This window comes from Scardinius erythrophthalmus (assembly GCF_964197995.2).
Source record: "Scardinius erythrophthalmus genome assembly, chromosome: 21".
NCBI classification, from domain to species: domain Eukaryota; kingdom Metazoa; phylum Chordata; class Actinopteri; order Cypriniformes; family Leuciscidae; genus Scardinius; species Scardinius erythrophthalmus.
The window spans coordinates 16,026,485-16,041,127 of NC_138241.1; the positions used below are offsets into that span (position 1 = coordinate 16,026,485).

The 14,643-nt window shown below is 37.5% G+C and overlaps 1 protein-coding gene across 4 annotated transcripts in view; it reads right to left on the reverse strand.

Annotated features, from left to right (window-relative positions):
• esr2b (estrogen receptor 2b) overlaps nt 1-867 on the reverse strand; it is a 61,785-nt gene extending 60,918 nt beyond the window's left edge. For 3 of the 4 annotated variants that reach the window (XM_081350608.1, XM_081350611.1, XM_081350610.1), the window contains exon 1: nt 520-775. The gene's annotated coding sequence lies outside the window, so the exon portion shown is untranslated. Of the gene's footprint in view, nt 1-519 lie in introns of all 4 variants that reach the window. The other variant, XM_081350609.1, reaches the window with a different exon arrangement.
• Nucleotides 868-14,643: the final 13,776 nt, after the last annotated feature.

Sequence of the window (14,643 nt, forward strand, 5' to 3'; positions counted from 1 at the left end):
CAGAACTAATTTCATTATTGCCATTTTCCATTATTTTTATATGTATTCTAGCACTCGTGGCTTTTTTTTTTTTTTTTTTTTGGGGTCAGACAAGTTTACACTGAAGAACATTGGGTGGTCACCTAAACATCAAATCATGAAACTACATACTCATACTCACAAACACTGTTTTTCTTTCTTTCTTTCTTTCTAGTGAGCAGCCTATCGAAGCAAATTCTTAGGTCATCATATAGGCGCATTCGTTCAAAGTAATTACAATGGGTTAGGGTTGTTTACAATGGGTTAGTTTCCGACAGTTACTATAATTCCTGTCACTTGCAGAATAATAATACTTCATAGCCTGCATGAATACTGGGTGTAAAACTGGACGTAAAACAGAGTAAAAATCTTTTAGAATCTCTTCATTTTGTTCAGTTTGTTTGACAGTGAGGAGACAGTGGAAACTAGCACAAGTTAGCACATTTTAATGCCGGACACTATGGTTACCCTGTTAGTGCGTTAGTACGAAGCGGCACTTACCGACAGCAGCGAGCAGGCAGACAGCAGGTGATGTGAGCTGGAGGGCAGATCTGTTTGATCAGCCGTGTACCGGATCGATCTGATTTACTGCGCGCACAAGGAGAAAGAGCAGCACTGAAGTAAGCGACAGACGCAAGAGAGGGACATGCGAACACCTGGTAGTAAGTGTCCTAATGGCGCACTTTGACTGGTTGTACTTTGGCAGAATTCTGCCTTTGGATATAACAAATTAGAAAAGCGCGTCACCGCCAGCCGCGCCTTCCTGGAGCCGCCCCCAGGTTTACTACTCGAGGCAGAGAAGTTATGACAAACAACAGGACTAAAGGAAATTACCGTAGCAGCTACCATACCATACCTCCACAATTTTACCATATTCATGGTCAAAGTTCACGGTAATCAATTAATTTGACAATAAAACTCTGGTAACTTATTAGCTGGTGTGCGAAATATTTAACATCTTTCAGGGATGATAACTTTAAATTATAGCCAAACACAATTTGTTAGCAGGTTTTCAACGTTACTAAGTTACGTCGTCTCGCTCCACAACAAAATTTTTTTTGGCGCCCAAACCCTTACCAAAAAGCCATTTGGCCTATTCAAGTGTGATATTAGTATAACGTTTGCCCACTTATTTTAAACTAAAAAATATCTTTCAGTCAGCCGCGGCTCGTCTGTATGGACAAACTATTCATCCAAACATAGACCTCTATACACTAAACTAATAATAAATTGAAAATGTGCATTCTGCAACAAATATTTTTCAGATTTTCTAAACCATTTTAAGTCGTAAAGTGATTAAAATTTGGTAACGTTAGGCATGTATTGGCCCTGTCCACACGAACACGGTATTTTCAGAGAATGTATTTTAAAAACCGCAGCTTTTTCTATTCGCTTTGGCCTTTTGTCCACACGCAAACGCAGTTTCTGGTCACTGAAACCGAACTTTTTTGAAAACTCCTGCCAGGGTGAAGATTTTTAGAAACTCCGGTAGCAGTGCTGTTGTGTACGTAGTCGTAGACGGTGAAACCGGAGATTTGGGCTTGTGATGTCGGAACCGGTAATAACCGTTTTTCTAGTCTTCTGATTGGCCAATATGGCTTAACGGATAGAGTTATATCGTCGCCTGTTGGTTTGGAATGCTCTTGACAGCGCTTAATTTTTTGTTTTTTATGTGGACGCAAAACAATTTTTTTTTTTTTTTTTTTTTAGGAGGAGGAGGAGGAAAGGAGGGAGGAAAAACTCAGTTTATAAAAATACCCATGTACTTGTGGACTAGGCCTAAGCGGGGCAGCCTGACTCTGAGCCCTCCCTAGCTCAACAGCGCCCCACAAATCTCCAACGTAAATCTGTGGTGAAAAATTGAACTGCAGGATGCTCTCATAGAGAGCCATTGGGGCAGATTTCAGACTTGCCCCACTTATTTTCTCGTGACCAATAAAACCACAAACCAGTGTAAACCACGCTCCAGAACAAGATGCTAAAGTGGTAGTCTACTCAGTTAAATGACGACCAGCTCTTCCTCTCTGGAGCTCCAATGGGATGATGGAGGGATAGAGTTGTAGTTAGGGTTAGGGTTTGGTTGGATATTCTAGCTCCACCCATTAGGCCCAAATTACATTCGCTCCTCCTCGCTGGAGCTCTAGCGAGGAGAAGCTACACGTAAGCTCCACCCATTTGCTCTGCAGTGAGCAGCTATGTGTCTGCATCAGGTCGGTAACTATTTGGCATGTCGGTTATCATAAACTAGAGCTAAGGCCCAGAATCTGCCCTACCTAAATTTACAGCCAGGAGCTGCAACGGTTTTTATGTACTTCTCAGACTTTATGTATACTTCTCAGAAGTATAGACCTACTTAAATTATACTTAAGTATACTTGACTTAGTTGTAATATAGGCTAGAAAGAAAAGTCTAGCCTATTTGGCCTACTTGTACACAGTCTTTTGATTGAGATGTATTTAGTCGGCACTGATCAGGGAGTCGGCCATTTTACGGGCTGTCTCAATCGCAAAATACTTCCAAGGAACTGAAACGTGCGCTCCCTAAAAAGTCCCAAAATGCACCGTGAAAACCAGATGACCAATGTGTCCAATGAAAGAAGTGATGGTCTTATGACATCAACATGGTGGCCTCCATGAGTCCATTTTTGACAAGCTTTTATTAGGTTACTAATATAATAAATAAAAAAATTCAACTATAACTATCCGTTATAAAGGGAAAAATGACTGAGTGCACCTTTAAGATCAATCTGAGAAAATAGCACATAGACTTTCAGAGTAGCTCCATATTTTTCTCTTGACAGGATTAGGCTGTGTGAAATAGAAGATCAGTTTGATTAACAGACTGTTGTTTAATAACATTAATTTACCTTTTATCCTAAATAGAGAAATCTCTCACTTTCTTTCTCTCCGCCTCACCACATTGGCTCTTAAATAATTACTCTCATTGGTTTTTATATAAAGTATTGGATGTTCAAAAACTGAATGTTTCTCAAAAGGGATGTGAAATCATCTGCAAATCTTTGTATTTCTTCTTTATGCAATAGGCTGGTCGTCTTCACAGGCATAGCGAAATAAAAGCTGGAACTGGAAACGAATTAAAGAACCGCGTGTTCCTTTTCAAGACCTCTCCACGCTCTTTCATTTGCTGAGGAACTGAGTGGGGGGAGAGAGAGAGCAAGCGAGAGAATTAGGGGCCAGCGAGTTGAATTTTTCGTTCCGTCATATGCTGCTTATACCGCTTCTCGCAGGCAAGGTTTAATTTTGCAGAATGCCATTCGTAATTATTTCTGAATTACAGTTATTTCTCCAACTGGTTTCTGTACGGCAGCATTAATGGCAAATGCCAGGTGGAGTGGGGCAGAGCTGGGTTTTAGGAGACTCCATTATCTCTTGTAATAGACAGCCAGTTGAGAAATGAGCTGGCATTCACTTTCCAAAATGGACTTATTGGTTGGCTCAGTTAATGGCTTATGTGAGATTTTACAATAGATAACTGGGTCTCCTAATATTACATCCCAGCTCTTCACTTAAAACCAGTTCGGCTGTGGTCTTAAAGTTGTAAGAGAGGAGGAGTACATAGGAGAAAAGGGAATGGAAAAAAAGATGATAAAAGAGTTTCAGACTTTGACAAACGACTACCAGCTACTCTTCCTCAGTGCTGACTGGGAGCCGTCAAACTTGGTCCCATGTTCTAATGGAGTTTTTACGATGCCCTGTTGCCTAATTATGCACAAGCTAAGCGTTTTCCTACGAAGGTTTTGCCAAAGTCATTTGATCAGATTATTTTCAGGCTCAGATTTATGTGAATTTACGCACAAGTAGAAAAGCTTATTTAGAATCAGATTCTTGTTTCTCAGACGAGTAACAGAAGGAGCTGTTAGATTATCTCAGATCAGACTTTCCAGGACAGTAATTTTTAATGAAACCTATTAGTCATTTTCAGTTCAAAGACTGGAATCCTCTAAAATCAACTTAAAAAATAGTTGTTTTAAGGTTCCAGTGTCCGTGAACTGGCTTGTTATAGACCTTCTCCTGTCAGAATAATAGACTGCACTCAAGAACCTTGTGTCTCTAAAAAAAAAAAAAAAAAGCACATGCATTCTATTTTAGAATAAAGCAGCCAAGCACAAGCATAGACCATAGACAAGCTAATATTAGTAGAATTATCTCAATTTCAAATTTAAATCAGAGTACAACAAAAGTTAGTGCTCAAAGAAGTGATGTATATTTGAGACTATTTTGAGATGGGCAGGATCTATGAAATATGATAAAAAAAAGGTTGTGTACCTTTCGAAGTTACAATCTGAATGCGAAAAAAGACCATCTTCATCTCCCTTTGAAGACGTTTATGGTTGCAACTGAGGGCCTAAAACGTACTTTTTGCCACACCTGCCAAAATGTACCAGACACAAATATTTTTTACAGGCCTTAAAACTGTTTTTGCAAAAACAGGCAGTTAGGTAACAAAATTTTAGATACCAGTGAAAAATTCACAATTCTCTATTCCAATTTCAGTACCACAGTTAAAACTACTAGCCTATACACATTATTAAATAAAACATTATTAAAGACAAGTAACGGTAGTTTTCAGGTAGAGACACTGACTAAAGTAATGAAATATAAAATAACATTGGATATTCACTGTATAAATAAAAACATAGATTGACCCTTATTAAAGTGAGAACAGTAAAGTAACCCTCAAGAGCAGTGAATGATTTTTTTTCTTAGTCATTTGTTGTTTGATTAAAATAAAAAAAACAGACAGCAGCAGAAATATTAAGCTGCTGTCACTTTAAGACTAATGCATGGATCCAATACACTGATACTGGTGGTACACATCTTCTCTACTGTTTAAGTTTACTTACTAATTTTTCCCTTTTTTTGTGAATTTGTCCGCTTAAGCGCAATAACACACGAAAGAGACCTCAATTCAGATTTGGCGCGCTGTCTGAGACTGGCTGCTTCGGATGTGTGCGGACACAAAACTTTCCACACATCGCGCGAGTAATGAATTGAGTTCCCTTTTGCGTCTTCTTGCGCTTGAATACTTAAATTGCCAAGGCTTAAACTCTTGTGATGATGCAGCACTAGCCCGTCAACTGTCCTGAGCTTCGTCGTTCACATTTGTTTACGTTCAAAAAAATGCGATTGACACCGTTTCATATACCAATGCAGATTTTTACTCTCATTTGACACTGGCGAGTGTTATTTGCAAGTCATTTAAAGGATATACCGGACTGATGAAACCTGCAATGATTAGCCTACAATTAAAGCATGAATTTGATGTAAACAATAGATCTACATAATATTCACATATGCTGTTCATACTTACAGCATGAAATAATATTTAAACCTATAACATTTTTATCTCACAATTCTGACTTTTTTTCTCTCAATTGCAGGTTTATATCTCCTGATTCTGACTTTATAACTCACAACTGCGAGTCAAAATTCTGAGGAAAAAAGTCAGAATTGTTGGATATTAACTCCTAATTCTGAGATGAAAAACATTCATAAAACAAGTTTATATCTCGCATTTTTCTTCTCAGAATCTTGAGCTCTATACTCAGATTTGCGTGAAAAAAAAAGTCAGAATTGTAAGATATATACTCGAAATTCTTTTATTCCGTGGCTTCCATAAACAGCTACTGCAGAACTCCAAGTGGTGCTCACTACAGAGCCAAATGATGTTCAGCTCCCCCTCACTGGATGTAACAGGTGGAGCTTGTCCTAATCCAGCTCCACCTCTGTGGACCAAATGGGTGGAGCTTGACCTAATTAGGTTTAGGGCTATGGGTACAGTTAATAGGTGTGTTCGACATCGGCTGCTGCTGGATGTAACCGATGTAAGCTGAAAACGGAGACTTGAAGTCAAGACACTTTCTGATTCCCGTAGTGACGCTTGCGCTGTGTTTGCATACTTTACCACAGCTGAAGTGAAATAAATGTAATATTTGTCAAATACAGTGTCTGTACAATAATTCAACATAAGCCATATACTATCAATGAAGTGGGGTGTACATTATTTTAGCAGTTTTATTTTGATAAACATGACACAATAACATCACGACTACATGAAAAGAGCTTTTGCTATTATAAAAAACATGTTAGCACATTTGTGAAGTCCTCCGGCTGCTCTCGAATCGCTCTCACGGTACTTTGATGGCAAATGTCACAGTCACGTTGCATCGGCGCTGTCTCAAGTCAGACAAAATTTCTAACTGGCATGCATTGCTTCATGTCAGCCCCCAATCAGTCTGCGCAGAGCTGTATGAAGTCGAACAAGCCTATTGTGTGGCTGAACCTTCAAGCTCAAACCATTATGTCTAGAGAGGGGGAGCTGGACGTCAAGTTCCGCCTCTCCAGTAGGCTCCGCCCACAACACACATCATCACTGTTTAAAGCAATAGGGGGTCCAACTCAGTACCTTATAAAGTGTCCACCTCATTACAAAGTGTAACTGAACAGTCATTCACCCAAATGGTCTATGTGTTACTTGTTGATTCTTTGTAAAATGTACTAACAATTTCAGAGTAAAAATTGTTTCTAGACCAATTGTCGGTTGGATCACATCACAGAGGAACAGAGAGAGCAAGTGACTTTGTACCCTGTTAAGTTGGTATCACCAAGCATCCGCTGAATTACTGGACACAAGTTTTTTCAACCTAGTTTTGCAAACTTATCCAGTCAACTGACTGCACTCTGCAATGCAGTGTAATTTGTTTGGTTATAATAGGAGCAATCTTGTTTTGAGTTGTTGATCCCACACCGCCTGGCTTTTGAAGTGTTTTATAGTTCAAAGTCCTTAAAGTCACCAAATAGACTTTTTTTTTTTATGGAAAAAAATATCATGACCTGACATTGCAGCAATTACCAAATGACAACAATTCAATGATCAAATCCATTTCCTTGGCAAAATCAATTCCCGTCCTATATTTTGTTTTATTTAAAAAGCTGTTTCACATAGATATGCGTCACAAGAAAAGATTATCACAACTTCAGTTTCACGCCATCTTTAAAGTTGTTATTTAACGGAAGTAGTGACATCTTTTCCTCCATAATTTGACGCACATCTGAGTGGATTTAAATTTTAAAAAAGTAGGACGGGACTTGTTCAGTCTATTGGTTGTTGATTGGATAGAGACAGATCTAAATGCAAATTTTGCAGTGATTGTATGAAAGGGGCGGAGTTTAAGCAGACTTAATGATTGGAGAAGTCTGGCATTCGTCACCAGAGAGAAGTCTTCACCAGAAGATGTTTTTTAATTAAAAATTACAAGGTCAAAAACATAAAAAAAAAAAATCAACATTGAAAAAGAAAAATTACATTTAGAAAATCTATAGGGTTTCATCATTTTCATTATGACTTTAAGGGGTATTTTTTTTTTCATTTCCAGAACCAAATTTTGGATGGTTAAAACATGTGGAACTGATCTTGATGATGGAATATGGGTTTTGGGTGAAGTTTATAAGTGAAAAAAGTGACAAAGTCATTCATAGTCAGAAAGGTGGTAGAGGAGACAGATGAATGTTCTTCTGTCTGATCTTGTCTTGGTCGTAAGTGACCTTGGCTGCAGAAACAGAGGAGAAAGAAGCAAAGAGAGATTGATACATTTACCTTAAACCAAGTACATATACTGAAAACAAGGACGATTTTTTCCATTAGCCCTCTGTTAGTATAAGGTGACTGCTGCCATGGCAACATGCAGCTATAGTTTCCCAAACCTGGGCTGTTGAGGTCATGTGACTGATAGAGTTAGAGCCAGGTTGCAAGATAGTGTTTGTGAAAACAGCAATAAAAAGATGATGGAGTGAATCTAATGCAAAATAAAGTACATAAAAGTATAGCTATTAGGTATTAGCTATCATTAACTACAAACAATACTTTTACAGTATATATTAATCTACATTATACTATAACAATATAATTAGGAATAAACAAATAGTATTTATACACACACCGGCCACTTTATTAGGTACACCTGTTCAACTGCTCGTTAATGCAAATATCTAATCAGTCAATCACATGGCAGCACTCAATGCATTTAAGCATGTAGAAAAGGTCGAGATGATCTGCTTAAGTTCAAACTAAGCATCAGAATGAGGAAGAAAGATGATTTAAAGGGGTCATAGACTGGATTATTTTAATATTTTATAATGTTTCCTGGGGTGCCATTATAATGTTAGTATGATTTTAACATAAAAAATTGCCATAATTTATAAATAAAAGGCATTTTTCCAAGCCTGATTTTAGCCTCTGATTTGAACGCTCTGTTTTAAAGGGCGTGTCTGCTGTGAGACTTCAGTGTAAACACCCACTGCTGTGATTGGCTGACATGTTTGCATATGAAATAGCTAGTATCACACGTGGAACTCTCTCTAAAACTTTTACTACGTTTTTATAACAGCTATCGAGATTAAGGAATCGTGAAAAGTATTGATCATAATGATCTATTCCCATCACATGAAAGGTTGCAGTGATGAGCATTGAACAGATGACAGTCAGTCAGTCAGTTGATCCTGTATGAAATTACACCTCTGGCTTTCACCAAATAACAACGCAAACACCATGTAAATACAGTAAAAGCTTTGTTGTACTTTACATTGTAACAGCGTCATGATTTTTCAACGAGTTTTGGCAAGTGTCCAGATAAACTCGCGCTGTTTGATTGACAGCTGGGCAATTGGAAAGGGAGCGTCTTTGATCGCTTTCTTTATATAATGTAATAATCCACAGTGAAATACACAGAATACAAACAAATAATGCACTGCTGAGACATTAACAGTGTTTGGGGGAAAACCCCACTATCCTAGCATTAGGATCGTTTGGAAGTTAATGGTATTGATCTTGTATCGATCTTTTCTCATTCTCGTGTCACTCACTGTTCACGAACGCTCCAGTGGGCAGGGCCAAAGCTTAAGTGTGACGTCACACGTCTCCACTTTCTAGATCCTGTCTTTGCTGGCCTTGGTTTCAATTAAAGCAGTTTTTGGAATAACAAGAAAGTTCTGAGTTTTTAAACTTACAGGGTATTTTTATAGTATAACAAACTCTTAACTGTCAAAGGATCAAGGAACATTTGAATTCTCATTCTATGACCCCTTTAAGTGACTTTGAACATGGCATGGTGGTTTGTGCCGGACGGGCTGTTCTGAGTATTTCATAACCTGTTTATCTACTGGGATTTTCACGCACAACCATCTCTATAGGGTTTACAGAGAATGGTCCGAAAAAGAGCAGATATCCAGTGGGTGCCAGTTCTGTGCACGAAAATGTTTTGTTGATCCCAGAGGTTAGAGGAGAAGGGCAAGACTGGTTCGAGCTGATAGAAAGGCAACGGTAACCTGACCAAAAAAATTCAACCTACAATGGTAGACTGGCATACTATTACTATTGCTCATACTTAGAGTTATGGGTTTGTTCAAATCCCTAACCCTAAGTATTAAAATCTGGCATCCTGTTTGTGCAAGTCACATGAATAACACCTTAAATCAGGGGTGCCCAGTCCTGTTCCTGGAGATCTGCCAGCCTGCAGTTTAGATCTAACCCTGATTCAACACACCTGTCTGTAATTAAGTGGTCCAGAACAGAGGTCTTCAACCCTGCTCCAGGAGACCCAGGGCAAAATCCAAACAGAAGTGAGCATCCCTCCTCCCTTCAAAGGGTAGAGCTCTTGAAGTTGGGACTTTGGCGTGAGCAGGGCACTTGTGTGCCATTATGTAGCCGTTTGAAACGCACTTAGCGGCGAAGGGAGCAATGAAAGAAAACGTAATTTCATGATTATTTCCACCTGGGATGTTCCCATGACAACGCAGAACGGTGTCCATCAACTGAATAGCTGTTATTACGACGTTTTTATTATTGCTGTTACCATAGCTGTTGTAAACAAATATACATTTTTAGAATATGCGTTATATATCTGTGTGTGAGTGTGTTTCTCCACTCTAAAACTTTAAAACTTGCTGTCTCATCTTTGGACCCTGCATTACACTTAACACACTTCTTATGAAACTTATCTCAACATAACATTACAAAAAATATGTGAAATATATCACAAAGAACTTGAGTGCCTTTGTGCTGGACTTGCCAAGGGTTTCTAAGGCCAGATGTTGTGGAAATTGAAATCTGGGACAAAACCATAAATTTTCTTGAGCTTTGGAGAGAAAAAAGGCGTTCAACACTGAAACTTCATCTCAAAGCCTTTTTTTCTGGTCTAAGACCCAATGTATTCAGAAATTCAGTTAATTGCGCACAAGGTCACTCCTTTACAGTTTAATTGTTTTAGATAGGCCTACTTTGAAAGAAACGCACTCACACAAACACACTTTTGTCTTTTGATAAGACTTTTGTCTCACCATATATAAAAGCATTTGTTTTAGTTCATTATTATAATGGCTGGAAACTTCACTACATGCAAAACTGAACAAAAACGTCCATAGAATTATTCAAAATTTCTTTTTAACTAAAAGCCATCCTCGGTTAAAGGGTTAGTTCACCCAAAAATGAAAATTCTGTCAGTAATTACTCACCCTCATGTTGTTCCAACCCCGTAAGACCTTCGTTCATCTTCGGAACATAAATTAAGATATTTTTGATGAAATCTGAGCCTTGTCTCACTCCTCCATCGGCTGCTTCGTGGCCCAAACTTGCTGGCCCAGAAAAGTTATTAAAGAGATCGTTAATATAGTCCAAGTGACTCCAGTGGCTCAATCTTAAGTATATCAAGCAACGAGAATACTTTTTGTGCGCAAAAACAAACAAAAATAACGACTTTATTCCACTATTAATTTCCTTCTCTCTGGACCTCTAGTTGGTTCGCGTAGTCTTTTTGCGCAGCGCGTCTGTGTTACACGTCACCACGTAGGCCGACGCTGGTCATGTGTGTGATGCGTGATGACGTATAACACAGACGCGCAGCGCAAAAACACTACGAGGCCCAGAGAGAAGGAAATGAATAGTGGAATAAAGTCGTTATTTTTGTTTGTTTTTGCGCACTTAAAGTATTCTCGTCCCTTGATATACTTAAGATTGAGCCACTGTAGTCACTTGGACTATATTAACGATCTCTTTAATAACTTTTCTGGGCCAGCAAGTTTGGGCCACCTAGCAGCCGATGGAGGAGTGAGACAAGGCTCAGATTTCATCAAAAATATCTTAATTTGTGTTCCGAAGATGAACGAAAGTCTTACGGGGTTGGAACAACATGAGGGTGAGTAACTTAACTACTGACAGAATTTTCATTTTTGGGTGAACTATCCCTTTAAACTCTGTGTGTGTGTGTGTGTGTGTGTGTGTGTGTGTGTGTGTGTGTGTGTGTGTGTGTGTGTGTGTGTGTGTTAATCCTCTTGTATTTTAGTCCAGTAAATATTCTGTGAGACTAGCTGATCTTCAAAAAAAAAAAACTGTTTACCCGGTCAGAACAGAACACCACCGCCACCTGCTGGACCATTAATGCACTGCTAAACCACCTACGTGAACGAGCACTGAACATCACGACTGAGTTTTTCCTCAAAATTCGATGGCAGCAACTACTTAAACGGGAAGCCACAGATTCACAGAAAATAAAGAAAAAAAACATGCGCAGATAAAGCACACACGCTGTGCCCTTTGTTGATCAAATATAAGTCTCATATTTTGACACTGCAAAAATATTGAATATTATAATTTCCATGGCAAAGGAAATAAAATTCTTTGGAAACTTTAAATGAACTTTGGAAAAGGTGACAAACTTTCGGTTTCAATAACTCAATACTTGAAACAAATGAGAAAATATGAGAGTGAAATATTTGTTAAATGAGATTATTTCATGTTCATACTTAATTACATGCTTTGTTATTATTCAGATTTAATAAGGCATAAGAAAATAGACTATAAGCCCCATAATCTCCAAAAATAAGGAATTCATTATCTTAAATCTATTTACAATCGCAAAATAAACAGAGGATATTAAAATGCTAGACTTTTCATCTTTTTTTCTTTTTCTTTTTTCATCTACATTTCACCTTTTTCGTTTAAAGTGACAAGCGAACCAACTACCAGGTTCTAAACCACAGTTTGGGGTTAAAATGGTTTTATATATTTTTTTTATATATATTATTATTCAGCAAGAACATGAATTCTTTAAAAGATACAGTAAAGACATGTAGGCTTTAATGTTACAAATTATTTATAGGGGAGACCGGGGACAGTTGCAACACTGAGACTATTTGGACTAGACCAACCAAATTTGTATATATTAAACTTGCATCTGTCTGCTAATTACCCATACCATTTAAAGATGATTACATATGACATATCATTCACAGTATTTATTTGAATGGAAAAAGCCAGATGTAACTGACCCCAAACCATGGGACAGTTGCAACACAACCAGAAACGGTTGCAACATGTTAAAAATACTTTAAAATTAGCTAATTAACTTTTTTTCTCAATGAGCATAGAATTCTGAAAATATTAAATGTTTTAGGCCTATTATAGTATTATTTATTTATACAATAATATTATTGTAGCCTATTATTTATTTATTTAGTCATATTAATCAAATAACCATTATTGAGTTTTGTTTGTTTATGTGTAGAGCATAGGCCTATATAGATTCAGTGTGCAGTGCAGGTGTTACAGATGCTATTCAATCTCTCCATATTTCAGGGTCAGTGCCCAACCCCATCATCCATGACAGAACATCATTTGCCTGCTAGACACACATGCTAATCATGTCACTTAGAAGTCAACAACAAAAAAAATTATAATTTAAATTAAATTCATATAAAATGTCAGGACAGTATGACAAAAATACATCTCATAAAAAAAAAATTACTTTCATACCTCCAAAAAAAGTTTTGTTCAATAAATGCAGCAGGAGATGTTCAATATGTCTACTGTCTCTAACTGTGCATCCCCAGAGGGGGTCAGCCCTATGTTCCCACGGCCCTATGTTCCCACATTTCTAAAAAAAAAAAAATTTTACGATTTGTCTAAACCCCAGTTACGGGTAGGTTTAGGGGTGGGGTCAGGGGTAGGCCATTTGTGGGAACATTGTCTAAACCCCAGTTAGGGGTAGGCCATTTGTGGGAACATAGGGCTGTGGGAACACAGACATGCTCCCGTGCAGTGTCATTACTCTAGCATGTTTCTGATTGAAGGAATAAGACTTGTTGCAACTGTCCCCGGTCTCCCCTAGGCCTATTTCAAATTAAAGCTGTTCTTTCTATCCATCAAAAAGCTGTCACCAAAAATATTAAGCAGCACAACTGTTGACAATGGTGCTCAAGAAGCATTCCTTCTTACTATATAGATTAGAATGACAATTCAGCTTTGTAAAAATTAAATTTTAAAATATATTACAAAGGACAACAGTTATTTAAATTGTAACAGGTCTAATATTTCGACATATTACTGTTTTTAATTAAATAAATACAGTCAAGATGAGCATAAGAGACTTTTTCAAAAACTAATAAATATAAAAATATTTATATAAAAAATATAGCTGCGAGCAGCGATGAAGGGCCAAAGCCGGCAGCACCGCCACCCCGGTGCCTTTAAGCCTATCCAACGCCAAAGATAGGCTCATATTCTGCCATTACTAGGCTATCATTAAAAACAAGGAAATTCTGACACAACTAGTTAGTCCTAAAGGGAAATACAACACAAAAGAAATAATTTAGATTTTGATATTTTACTAAAAAAAACAAATTTGATAAATTAATCAATTGTTTATTTCACACTAACAATTTCTTTTGAATGAAGAAACGTCAAGCACAAATGTCAGTTACTTTATGATGCATGTCGCTGTGTGACACGTAAAAGGAATTTAAGAATTAGATTCCATATTATACATATTATATTTAGTATATTCTTATTTTCTAATAAGAAAGATTTTTGCAATCTGGCATCCTTAACTTGTGAGAAATATACTGTTTCTCTGCCTCCTTTCCAAGGTCTGAATTCCTGAAATCTGCCAAGTGTTTTGTTTCTCCAAAACAGAGGGGCCTTGATGAGCCATTTCACAACCTTGGCAGAGCGAAGGCTTGTGGCGTTTTCTTTTTCTCTATCATAGTTTACACCCAGAGAGATATGATGGCTCCAAAGAGACATCACAGATCTGAGGGGCATGACCTGGACATCATGAGAGCCACTGCAGTTGGAGAGACAACATAAAATGTAATTAATTATCTCATAATGAAAATGATCTGTCCCTTCTTTATGATGCATGTCGTGATGCGTGGATGTTTTACACCAGAAACAAACACTGATGTACTATTTTATTTAATACTGTGAAGCTGCTTTGATACAATCTGTATTGTGAAAAGCGCTATATAAATAAAGTTGACTTGACTTGACTTGACTTCTTCTGATTTTGAGGTGAAATGTGACCTGAACATCCCAAAATCTTGTTCTTTTTTTTTTTTTTTCTCGAACAAAAACAAATTAATTATGCAAACTAATAATTGGTAATTGCAAGAACTGTTTATCAGGGTAATTAAAGAGGATTATGGGAAACTTGAAACTATTGTGTCAGATGTATAGACCTTCATCAGACAAGGAACGAATCATGAGATGTTATGGAGCACTTATAAAGTACATTTCATCAAAATGCTGCACAAAAAAACAGGACACAAATACAGG